Source organism: Ursus arctos, chromosome Y, assembly GCF_023065955.2.
Source record: "Ursus arctos isolate Adak ecotype North America chromosome Y, UrsArc2.0, whole genome shotgun sequence".
In the NCBI taxonomy this organism is placed as follows: Eukaryota; Metazoa; Chordata; class Mammalia; order Carnivora; family Ursidae; genus Ursus; species Ursus arctos.
This window is the reverse complement of record NC_079874.1, coordinates 22,443,806-22,459,578: the sequence shown is the minus strand read 5'-3', so window position 1 is coordinate 22,459,578 and position 15,773 is coordinate 22,443,806.

The following is a 15,773-nucleotide window of genomic DNA, read 5'->3' as shown; positions in this document are numbered from 1 at the left end:
TTTTCTTAGAGGCATCCACATAGGACCGCACACACTAACACAGAGTATTCACACTAGCTCTGCAGCACATGCATCACACTAGGCACTGCCATAGAAAACTCAAAAATGAGGTCCCACAACACACACAAACACAACAAACACACACAAACACCGATGGTCTTTTTCTTGCAGGCATCCACATAGGGCCTCACACACACACACACATACACACACACACACACACACACACTAACGCACTCAATGTCTCTGGCGGATGCAACTACAAATAACCACACCCTAAAAAACTCACAAATTTGGTCCACACTACACACAAGTACACAACAAAGACACACATATTCATACTCCTTTACTTATAGGCATACACCGTGGTCCTCACACAAATACACACGCACCCAGACACATACACTGCATCACACTAAGTTTCTGGCGAGGCATCCACAATTGTACCTGCCCTAGCAAACTCACAAAGGTGGACCCCACATCACAACACACACAACAAATCACACAAACAAAACCCATGGTCTTTTACTTACAGGCATCAACTTAGGCATCAAACACACTCACATACACACATTCACACAAACAGCACTTACACAAGGTCTGTGGCTCAGGCATTCACACTTGGACATGCTAGAGCAAACTCACAAATGTGGACCCCTCAGCACACATATACACAACAAAGACACACAACTTCATGCTCCTATTCTTATAGGAATAAACAATGGGTCTCATCCAAAAAAACACACACTCACACACACAGCACATACACTCGTCTGCAGCAGAGGCATCCACACTTGGCACTGTCTCAGCAAAGTCAAACAGGTGGTCCCCACAACACACACATACACAACAAAGGCACACAAACACCCATGGCGTTTTACTTACATCCATATACTATGGACCTCACAGAAACACACACACACACACACACACACACACACACACACAGAAACTTAACACAGACACAAGGCATCTGGGAGAGTAATCCATTTTGCACCACCACCTCAGACTCAGAAACTTGTTCTTGACAACACAAAAGATCACTACAAACAGACACACACCAGGGTGTTTAATTACATCCATCTATATAGGATCACAAACACTCACACACACACAGCACTACACTCACACTAGGTTTGTGGCAGAGGCATCCACACGACCACTGCCATGCAAAATCACAAACATGGTCACCAGAATACACACAAACACAACTAACATACAAAACACCGATGGCCTTTGTTCTTACAGGCATGCACAATGGGACACACACAAGCACACAAATATAGCACTCACACAAAGTCCCCAGCAGAGGCATCCAACTTGACATCACCTTAGCAAAGTCAAACAGGTGGTCCTCACAGCATACACATATACAACAAAGACAAACAAAGACCCATTGTCTTTTCTTATAAGCATACACAGTGAGCTTCACAAAGACACACACACACACACACACACACACACACAGTAACATAGCACTCACACAATGCATCCGGGTGAATAATCCATACGTGGCACTGCCCTCTGATCTCACAAACGTGTTATTTACAACACAAAATTACACAACAAACCCACGCACACACAAAGGATTTTTTCTTACAGATCCACAGAGGATTCCAGACACACACACATACAAAGACACTGACACACACAGCACTCACAAGGTCTCCGGCAGAGGCATCTACACACACACCGCCATACACACTCACAAACAAGGAAATCACAAAACACAGAAACACCCATGGTATTTTTCTTACAGGCATGCACAATGAGCATCACACACACACACACTACACACACACACAAACATAGCACTCACACAAGGTCTCTGCAGAGGCATCCACAATTGGACAAGCCCTAGCACACTCACAAAGGGAGTCCCCACAAAACACACATTCACAAAAAACACACACAAACATCCAAGGTCTTTTTCTTACAGGTATCCACAATAGGCCTCACACACACACACAGACACACACACACACAAAACATACCACTGAAACAAGGTCACTGGCAGAGGAATCCACACTTGGCACCGCTATAGCAAAGTCAAACAGGTGGTTCCCACAGCCCACACATAAACAAAAACAAACAAACAAACAAACGTTCAGGGTCTTTTTTCTGACAAGCATACACATTGAGCCTCACACACACACACAAACAGACACACAGCACACACACTAGGTTTGCAACACAGGCATCCACAATTGGCACTGCCATAGCAAACTCACAAATGTGACCCACAGCCCTCACATACACAGCAGACACACACAAAAACCATGGTCTTTTTCTTAGAGGCATCCACATAGGACTGCACACACTCACAAACAGCATTCACACTAGTTCTACAGCAGAGGCATCACACTAGGCACCGCCATAGCAAACGCAAAAATGAGGTCCCCACAACACACACAAACACAACAAATGAACACAAACACCCATGGACTTTTTCTGGCAGGCATCCACATAGGGCCTCACACACACACACACACACACACACACACACACACAAACACACACACAAATATACACTCACACAAAGTCCCCAGCAGAGTAATCCACATTGGACACCGCCTAAGAAAAGTCAAACAGGTGATCGTCCGAGCACACACATACACATCAAAGACACACAAAGACCCATGGTCTTTTTTAATAAGCCTACACAATGACCTTCAAATACAAACACAGACACACACACTAACATAGCACTCACACAAGGCATCCGGGTGAATAATCCTTATATGTCACTGCCCTCTGAATTGACAAACGTGTTCTCTACAACCCAAATGACACAACAAACACACGCACACACAAAGGGTTTCTTCTTACACACATTAACATAGAATCACTGACACACACACACCCAAAGACAATCACACACACAGCACTCACACTAGGTCTCCGGCAGGGGCCTCAACACACACACCGCCATACAAATTCACAAACAAGGAACTCCAAACACACACGAACACCCATGGTATTTTTCTTACAGGCATGCACAATGAGCCTCACACACACTACACACACACAAACATAGTACTCACACAAGATCTACAGCAGAGGCATCCACAATTGGACCAGCCGTAGCACACTCACAAAGGGAGTCCCCACAAAACACACATACAATAAAAACACACACAAACACCTAAGCACTTTTTCTAACAAGTATCCACAATGGGTCTCACATACACACACACACACACACACACACACACACACACACAAATATAGCACTCACACAAAGTCCCCAGCAGAGTAATCCACATTTGACACATCCTAAGCAAAGTCAAACAGGTGGTCTTCCCAGCACACACATACACAACAAAGACACACAAAGACCCATGGACTTTTTTTATAAGCATACACAATGACCTTTACAAACACACACAGACACACACACTAACATAGCATTCACACAGGCATCCGGGTAAATAATCCTTATATGGCACTGCCCTCTGAATCTCACAAACGTGTTCTCTGCAACCCAAAATGACACAACAAACACACGCACACACAAAGGGTTTTTTCTTACAGACATTAACATAGAATCACTGACACACACACACCCAAAGACAATCACACACACAGCACTCACACTAGGTCTCCAGCAGGGGCCTCAACACACACACCGCCATACAAATTCACAAACAAGGAACTCCAAACACACACGAACACCCATGGTATTTTTCTTACAGGCATGCACAATGAGCATCACACACACTACCCGCACACAAACATAGTACTCACACAAGGTCTACAGCAGAGGCATCCACAATTGGACCAGCCGTAGCACACTCACAAAGGTAGTCCCCACAAAACACACATACAGTAAAAACACACACAAACACCCAAGCACTTTTTCTTACAAGTATCCACAATGGATCTCACACACAGACACACACACAAACAAACACACCACTGACACATGGTGTCTGGCAGAGGAGTCCACACTTGGCACCGCTATAGCAAAGTCAAACAGGTGGTTCCCACAGCCCACACATACACAAAAACAAACAAACAAAGAAACAAACATTCAGCGTCTTTTTTCTGACAAGCCTCCACATTGAGCTTCACGCACACACGCTAACAGACACACAGCACACACACTAGCTTGGCAACACAGGTATCCACAATTGGCACGGCTATAGCAAACACACAAATGGGACCCACAGCCCTCACATACACAACATACACACACAAAACCATGGTCTTTTTCTTAGAGGCATCCACATAGGACTGCACACACTCACAAACAGCATTCACACTAGCTCTGCAGCAGAGGCATCACACTAGGCACCACCATAGCAAACTCAAAAATGAGGTCCCCACAACACACACAAACACAACAAATGCACACAAACACCCATGGACTTTTTCTGGCAGGCATCCACATAGGGCCTCACACACACACACACACACACACACACACTAACTCACACAACGTCTCTGGAGGAGGAAACCACAAATGACCACGCCCTAAAAACCTCACAAATGTGGTCCACACAACACACAAGTACACAACAAAGACACACACACTTCAAATCCTTTACTTAGAGGCATACACAATGGGCCTCACCCAAATACACATGCACACAGACATATACACAGCACTCACTCTAGGTTTCCGGCAGAGGCATCCACGATTGTACCCACCCTAGCAAACTCACAAAGGTGGACGCCACATCACACACATACACAACAAACCCACACAAGCACAACCCATGGTCTTTTTCTTACAGGCATCCACTGAGGGCATCACACACACACACATTCACACACACACAAAACTCACACAAGCTGTCTGGCAGAGGCATTCACACTCTGACATGCCAGAACAAACTCACAAATGTGGTCCCCTCAGCACACATATACACAACAAAGACACAGAAACGTCTAGCTCCTTTTCATAAAGGTAGAAACAAAAGGCCTCACCCAACACAACACACACACTCACACACACAGCACATACACTAGTCTCCAGCAGAGGCATCCACACTTGGCACTGTCTCACCCAATTCAAACAGGCGGTCCCCACAACACACACATACACAACAAAGGCACACAAACACCCATCGCGTTTTACTTGCAGCCATATAGTATGGACCTCTCAGAAACACACACACACACACACACACACACACACAGAGCAAACTTACACAGACAGAAGGCATCTGAGAGAGTAATTCACACTTTGCACTGCCCTTTCAGTATCGGAAACATACTATTGACAACACAAAAGAATACTACAAGCAGAAACACACAAGGGTGTTTAATTAGAGCCATCCATATAGGGTCACACACACACTCACACACACACACAGCACTCACGCTAGGTTTGTGGCATAGGCATCCACACTAAAACTGCCATGCAAAATATCAAACATACATACCAGAGCACGCACAAACACAACAAACATACAAAAGAACAATGGCCATTGTTCTTACAGGCATGCACAATGGGACACACACACACACACACACACACACATACACACAAACATAACACTCATACAAGGTCCCCAGCAGAGACATCCACACTTTACACTGCCTTAGCAATGTCAAACAGGTGGTCCTCAGCAAAGTCATACGCAACAAGACACATAAAGACCCATGGTCTTTTTTTATAAGCATACACAATGAGCTTTACAAACACACACACACACACACACACACACACACACACACACACACACAGAGGAACATAGCACTCACACAAGGCATCCGGGTGAATAATCCTTACATGGCACTTCCCTCGGAATCTGACAAACGTGTTCTCTACAACCCAAAATGACACAACAAACACACACACACACAAAGCGTTTCTTCTTACAGACATTAACATAGAATCACAGACGCACACACACCCAAAGACAGTCACACACACAGCACTCACACTAGGTCTCCGGCAGAGGCCTCAACACACACACCGCCATACAAATTCACAAACAAGGCACTCAAAACACACACAAACACCCATGGTATTTTTCTTACAGGCATGCACAATGAGTCTCACACACACTACACACACACAAACATAGTACTCACACAAGGTCTACAGCAGAGGCTTCCACAATTGGACCAGCCGTAGCACACTCACAAGGTAGTCCCCACAAAACACACATACACAAAAAACACACACAAACACCCAAGTACATTTTCTTACAAGTATCCACAATGGGTCTCACACACAGACACACACACACACAAACACACCACTGACACAAGGTCTCTGGCAGAGGCAACCACAATGACCACGCCCTAAGAAACCACAATGGGCCTCACATACACACAGACACACAGACACACAAACATACCACTGAAACAAGGTCTCCAGCAGAGGAATCCACACTTGGCACTGCTATAGCAAAGTCAAACAGGTGGTTCTCATGCCCACACATAAACAAAAACAAACAAACAAACATTCAGCGTCTTTTTTCTGACAAGCCAAGACATACAGTTTCACACACACACACAGACACACAGCACACACACTAGGTTTGCAAACAAGCATCCACAATTAGCACCACCATAGCAAAGACACAAATGTGACCCATAACACACACGTACACAACAGACACACACAAAAACCATGGTCTTTTTCTTAGAGGCATCCACATAGGACCGCACACACTAACACAGAGTATTCACACTAGCTCTGCAGCACATGCATCACACTAGGCACTGCCATAGAAAACTCAAAAATGAGGTCCCACAACACACACAAACACAACAAACACACACAAACACCGATGGTCTTTTTCTTGCAGGCATCCACATAGGGCCTCACACACACACACACATACACACACACACACACACACACACACTAACGCACTCAATGTCTCTGGCGGATGCAACTACAAATAACCACACCCTAAAAAACTCACAAATTTGGTCCACACTACACACAAGTACACAACAAAGACACACATATTCATACTCCTTTACTTATAGGCATACACCGTGGTCCTCACACAAATACACACGCACCCAGACACATACACTGCATCACACTAAGTTTCTGGCGAGGCATCCACAATTGTACCTGCCCTAGCAAACTCACAAAGGTGGACCCCACATCACAACACACACAACAAATCACACAAACAAAACCCATGGTCTTTTACTTACAGGCATCAACTTAGGCATCAAACACACTCACATACACACATTCACACAAACAGCACTTACACAAGGTCTGTGGCTCAGGCATTCACACTTGGACATGCTAGAGCAAACTCACAAATGTGGACCCCTCAGCACACATATACACAACAAAGACACACAACTTCATGCTCCTATTCTTATAGGAATAAACAATGGGTCTCATCCAAAAAAACACACACTCACACACACAGCACATACACTCGTCTGCAGCAGAGGCATCCACACTTGGCACTGTCTCAGCAAAGTCAAACAGGTGGTCCCCACAACACACACATACACAACAAAGGCACACAAACACCCATGGCGTTTTACTTACATCCATATACTATGGACCTCACAGAAACACACACACACACACACACACACACACACACACACAGAAACTTAACACAGACACAAGGCATCTGGGAGAGTAATCCATTTTGCACCACCACCTCAGACTCAGAAACTTGTTCTTGACAACACAAAAGATCACTACAAACAGACACACACCAGGGTGTTTAATTACATCCATCTATATAGGATCACAAACACTCACACACACACAGCACTACACTCACACTAGGTTTGTGGCAGAGGCATCCACACGACCACTGCCATGCAAAATCACAAACATGGTCACCAGAATACACACAAACACAACTAACATACAAAACACCGATGGCCTTTGTTCTTACAGGCATGCACAATGGGACACACACAAGCACACAAATATAGCACTCACACAAAGTCCCCAGCAGAGGCATCCAACTTGACATCACCTTAGCAAAGTCAAACAGGTGGTCCTCACAGCATACACATATACAACAAAGACAAACAAAGACCCATTGTCTTTTCTTATAAGCATACACAGTGAGCTTCACAAAGACACACACACACACACACACACACAGTAACATAGCACTCACACAATGCATCCGGGTGAATAATCCATACGTGGCACTGCCCTCTGATCTCACAAACGTGTTATTTACAACACAAAATTACACAACAAACCCACGCACACACAAAGGATTTTTTCTTACAGATCCACAGAGGATTCCAGACACACACACATACAAAGACACTGACACACACAGCACTCACAAGGTCTCCGGCAGAGGCATCTACACACACACCGCCATACACACTCACAAACAAGGAAATCACAAAACACAGAAACACCCATGGTATTTTTCTTACAGGCATGCACAATGAGCATCACACACACACACACTACACACACACACAAACATAGCACTCACACAAGGTCTCTGCAGAGGCATCCACAATTGGACAAGCCCTAGCACACTCACAAAGGGAGTCCCCACAAAACACACATTCACAAAAAACACACACAAACATCCAAGGTCTTTTTCTTACAGGTATCCACAATAGGCCTCACACACACACACAGACACACACACACACAAAACATACCACTGAAACAAGGTCACTGGCAGAGGAATCCACACTTGGCACCGCTATAGCAAAGTCAAACAGGTGGTTCCCACAGCCCACACATAAACAAAAACAAACAAACAAACAAACGTTCAGGGTCTTTTTTCTGACAAGCATACACATTGAGCCTCACACACACACACAAACAGACACACAGCACACACACTAGGTTTGCAACACAGGCATCCACAATTGGCACTGCCATAGCAAACTCACAAATGTGACCCACAGCCCTCACATACACAGCAGACACACACAAAAACCATGGTCTTTTTCTTAGAGGCATCCACATAGGACTGCACACACTCACAAACAGCATTCACACTAGCTCTGCAGCAGAGGCATCACACTAGGCACCGCCACAGCAAACTCAAAAATGAGGTCCCCACAACACACACAAACACAACAAATGCACACAAACACCCGTGGTCTTTTTCTTGCAGGCATCCACACAGGGACTCACACACACACACACACACACACACACACACACTAACTCACACAACGTCTCTGGCAGAGGCATCCACGAATGACCACGCCCTAAAAAACTCACAAATGTGGTCCACACAACACACAAGTACACAACAAAGATACACAAACTTCATACTCCTTTACTTATAGGCATACACAATTGGCCTCACACAAATACACATGCACACAGACACTTATTCAGGACTCACACTAGGTTTTGGCTGAGGCATCCACAATTGTACCCGCACTAGCAAACTCACAAAATTGGACCCCAGATCACACACATACACAACAAACACACACAAGCACAACCCATGGTCTTTTTCTTACACGCATCCACTTAGGGTCTCACACACACACACACACACACACACACATTCACACACACAGCACTCACACAGGCTCTCTGGCAGAGGCATTACACTTGGACATGCTGGAGCAAACTCACAAATGTGGTCCCCACAGCACACATATACACAACAAAGACGCACAATCTTAATGCTCATTTTCTTATAGGTATAAACAATGGGTCTCACCCAGAAGAACACACACACTCACACACACACACACACACAGAAACTTAATACACACATAATGCAACTAGGAGAGAAATCCACACTTTGCACCGTTCTCTCAAACTCAGAAACGTGTTTTGACAACACAAAAGTGCACAACAAGCAGACACACACCCAGGGTTTTTAGTTACAGCCATCCATACAGGTCACACACACTCACACACACACACACACAGCACTCACACTAGGTTTGTGGTGGAGGCATCAAACTACCACCACCATGCAAACTCACAAACAAGGTCACCAAAACACAAACAAAGACAACAAACACACACAACACCAATGGCCTTTGTTCTTACAGGAATGCACAATTGGACATACACACAAACACACACACACACACCACTGACCCCAGGTCCCCGGCAGAAGTATCCACATTTGGCACTGACTTAGGAAAGTCTAACAGGTGGTCTCCAGAACACACACACACACAAATGGTTTTTTTCTTAAAGGCATGCACATAGGCCCTCACTAACACACACACACACACACACACACACACACAGAGCACTCACTGAAGGTGTCCAGCAGAGGCATCCACACTTGAACATGCCCTACAAATTCACAACATGTTACCCACAACAATCACGTCCAAGCAAAGACACACAAACTTCATGCTCTTTTTCTTATAGGCATACACAATAGGCCTCACACAAACTCACACACACACACACACACACACACACAGCAGTCACACTAGGTCTCTGGTAGAGGCATCCACTATTGGCACCGCCATAGCAAACTCACAGTGGTGGTCCCCCAAACACACACATACACAACAAACACACACAAACAGCCATGGTCTTCTTCTTAGACTTATTCAATTAGCCTCACTTAACACACATTCAGACACAGAGTAAATACCTATGTCTGTGGCAGAAACATATACACTTGGACCCGCTTCGGGAAACTCAAAAAGGTCTTCTCCCAAACACACACATACACAACAAACACACACAAACACCAATGTCTTCCTCTTAGACTTACTCAATTAGCCTCACTTAACACACATTCAGACACAGAGTAAATACCTTATGTCTGTGGCAGAAACATATACACTTGGAGCCGCTTCGGGAAACTCAAACAGGTCTTCTCCCAAACACACACATAGACAACAAAAACACACAAACACCCATTGTATTTTTCCTAGAGGCATACACATAGTGTCTCACACACACATACACACATACACTCACACACACAGCACTCACACAAGGCTCTGGCAGAGGCATCCACACTTGGACCCACCCTATCAAACTCACAAACGTGGTCCCCACAACACACATAGACAACAAATACAAAAATCACCCATGGTCTTTTTCTTACATGCATACACAATGCACCTCATACACACACACACACACACACACAAACACACACACACTCAAACACACAACACACAACTATATCAATGGCAGAGGCATCCACACTTGGCACTGCCATAGCAAACTCACAAACTTGGTCCCCACAACACACACATACAGAACAAACACACACAAACACCCATGGTCCTTTTCATACATTCATAACAATGGGACTCAAACATACAAAAGCACACACACAGACACATTAACAGAGCACTCACTCAAGGCATCCGTGAAAGTCATCCACACTTGGCACCACCCTCTCACTCACAAACGTGTTCCCGACAACACTAAATTACACAACAAACACACAAACACTCAGGGTTTTCTGTTACAGGTATCCACATATTGTCACACAAACACACACACACCACACAGCACTCACACTAGGTCTGCGGCAGAGGCATTCACAATGGCTCCTCTATACAAACTCACAAATGTGCTCACCAGAAAAGACATGAACAAAACAAACACACACAAACACCCGTGGTCTTTTTCTAACACACATGCAAAATTGGCCTCAAACACACACACACACACACACACACTCACACACAGCACTTACACAACGTCCCTAGCAGAGGCATCCATACTTGGACCCGCCCTTGCAAACTGACAACGTGGTCCCCACAAACACACATACACAACAAAGACACACAAAGACCCACGGTCTTTATCTTACAAGCATACACAATGAGTCTCACACACACAGATACACAGTCAAACACACAACACAAACACTATATCAATGGCAGAGACATCCTCAATTGGCACCACCATAGCAAACTCACAAAGGTGATCCCCACAACACACACATACACAACAAACACACACAAACACCCATGGTCTTTTTCTTACAGGCATGCACAATGGGCCACACACACACACACACACACATACACACAGCACTCACAAAGGTGTCTGGCAGAGGCATCCACACTTGAACATGCAATGACAAACTCACAAATATGGTACCCAGAACATTCACGTACAAAGACACACAAACTTCATGCTCCTTTTTTTGTAGGCATACACAATAGGCCTCACACAAACACACACACACACACACTCACACACACACATCACTCACACTAGGTCTCCGGTAGAGGCATCCACTATTGGCACTGCCATAGCAAACTCAAAAAGGTGGTCCCCCAAACACACATAACCAACAAACACACACAAACAAAACTCATGGTCTTTTTCTTACAGGCATCCACATAGGGCCTCACACACACACACACACACACACACTCACACTCACAGCATTCACACAAGGTCACTGGCTGGGGCATGCACACTTAGATCCGCCCTAGCAAACACACAAACATGTCCTCACAACACAGAACTGCACAACAAACACACACAAACACCCATTGTCTTTTGCTTAAAGGCATCCACATGGGGCCTTACACACATACAAACACACACTCACACACACAGGACTCAAACAAAGTCTCTGGCAGAGGCATCCACACTTGGACTTGCCCTAGCAAACTCACAAATGTGGTCCCCACAACACACATGTGCACAACAAAGACACACAAACACCCATAGCCTTTATCTTACAGGATACACAATGGGCCTCACACAAACACACACACAAAAAACACAAACACACACACACGCAGAAACATAGCATTCACACAAGGCATCCAGGTGAGGAATCCTTACTTAGCACCGACCTCTCAATCCACAACTGTGTTCTGCACAATACAAAATTACACAACAAACACACACAAACCCAAAGTCTTTTCTTACAGACATCCACATTGGGTCACATACACACGCACACACACTCACACTCACACACACAGCACTCACACTAGGTCTCTGGCAGAGGCATCCGCACTCGCACCGCCATACAAACTCACAAGTGAGGATCCCACAGCAAACACACAAAAAAACAAACACATAGAAACACCGGTGGTCTTTTTCTTAGAAGCATGCACAATGGGTCACACAAACACACACACACACACACACACACACACACACACACACAGAGAAACATAGCACTAACACAAGGCATCCGGGTGAGAAATCCATACTTGGCACAGAATTCGCATCCTCATACACGTGTTCCGAAAAACACAAAATTAAACAAAAAACACACATGCACCCAGGGTTTTTCCTTACAAACATCCACAGAAGGTCTCACACAAAGGCACACACACACACTCCCACACAGCATTCACATTTCGTCTCCGAAAGAGACATCCACACATGCACAGCCATACAAATTCACAAACATAGACCCCACAACACACACAAACACCAATGGTATTTTTCTTAAAGGCATGCACAATGATCCTCACACACACTACACACGCACAAAAACATAGCATTCACACTAGGTCTCCGGCAGAGGCATCCACTTTGGACTCATCTTGGCACACTCACCAACGTAGTCCCCACAACACACACATACACAACAAACACACAAAAACACCCATGGTCTTCTTCTTACAGGCACACAAAATGGGCCTCACACACAGACACAGACACACACACACACACACACACACACACACAAACGTAGCACTCACACAAGGTCCCCAGCAGAGGCATTCACAATTGGCTCCTCATAGCAAACTCACAAAGCTGGTCCCCGCAACACACACACACACACAACAAACACACACAAACACCCATGGTATTTTTGATACATGCATGTACAATGGGCCTCACACACACACACACAAACACAAACATAGCACTCGCACAAGGTCCCGAGCAGAGGCATCCACACTTGGCACCACCTTAGCAAAGTAAACAGGTGGTCCTCACAGCACACACATACACAACAAAGACACACAAAGACCCATGGTCTTTTTCTTACAAGAATACACAATGAGCTTCACAAACACACTCAAAAACACACACGCACACACAAAGAAACATAGCACTCACACAAGGCATCCGGGTGAGAAATCCATACTTGACACAGAACTCTCAATCTCACAAACGTGTTCCCGAAAAACAAAATTAAACAACACACACACACACACACACACACACACACACACATGGTTTTTTCTTACAAACATCCACAGAGGGTCACACACAAACACCCACACACACATTCACACACAGCACTCAGACTAGGTCTCCACCAGAGGCATCCAAAACGCACCACCATATAAACTCACAAATAAGAACTCCACAACACACACAAACATTGATGGTATTTTTCTTAAAGGTATGCACAATGAGCATCACACACACACTACACACACACACAAACATAGCACTCACACAAGGTCTCTGGCAGAGGCATCAACAATTGGACCAGCCCTAGCACACTCACAAAGGTAGTCCCCCAAAAACACACATACAAACAAACACAGATAAACACCCATGGTCCTTTTCATACAGGCAGACACAATGGGCCTCACTCACACACAGACACACACACACACAAATATAGCACTGACACAAGGTCTCTAGCAGGCATCCACACCTGGCACTGCTATAGCAAAGTGAAACAGGTGTTGCCCAAGCCCACACATAAACAAAAAAGACAAACACACATGGTCTTTTTCTTACAAGCATTCACAATGAGCTTCACACACACACACACACACACACACACACACACACACATGCACAATCAGAAACACAGCACACACACTAGGTTTGCAACACAGGCATCCACAATTGGCACCACCATAGCAAACTCCAAATGTGGTCCCACAGCACACACATACACACAGACACACAGAAAAAAACATGGTCTTTTTCTTAATGGAATCAACATAGGACCACACACACACACACACACACACACTCACACAGAACATTCACACTAGATCTGCAGCAGAGGCATTACACTAGGCACCACCATAGCAAACTCAAAAATGAGGTACCCACAACACACACAAACACAACAAACACACACAAACACCCATGGTCTTATCTTGCAGGCATCCACATGGGGCCACACACACACACACACACACACTCTCTCTCTCTCTCACACACACACTCACACAAATACACACACACAATCACACACACAGCACTCACACTAGGTTTCTGGCAGAGGCATCCACAATTGGTCCTGCCCTAGCAAACTCACAAAGGTGACCCCACATCTCACACATACACAACACACACAAACAAAACCCATGGTTTCTTTCTTACAGGCATCCACATAGGGCCTCACACACACACACACACACACACACACACATATTCACACACACTAACTAACACAAGGTCTCCTGCAGAGGCAACCAGAAATGAACACACCCTAAAAAACACACAAATGTGGTCCACACAACACACAAGTACACAACAAAGACACACAAACTTCATACTCCTTTACATATAGGCATATACAATGGGCCTCACACAAATGCACACACACACACTCACACACACAGCACTCACACTAGGTTTCTAGCAAAGACATCCACAATTGAACCTGCCATAGCGAATTCGAAAAGGTGGACACCACATCACACACATACACAACAAACACACACAAACCCCCATGGTCTTTTTCTTACAGGCATCCATATAGGGCCTCACACACACACACACACACACACACATTCACACACACAGCACTCACACAAGGTCTCTGGCAGAGGCATTCACACATGGACCCTCCCTAGCAAACTCACTAGTGTGGTCCCCACAACACACCCATACACAACAAATACAAATAAACACACATGGTCTTTTTCTTACAAGCATACAAAATGAGCCTCACATAAACACACACAACACAGACACAGACACAGACACA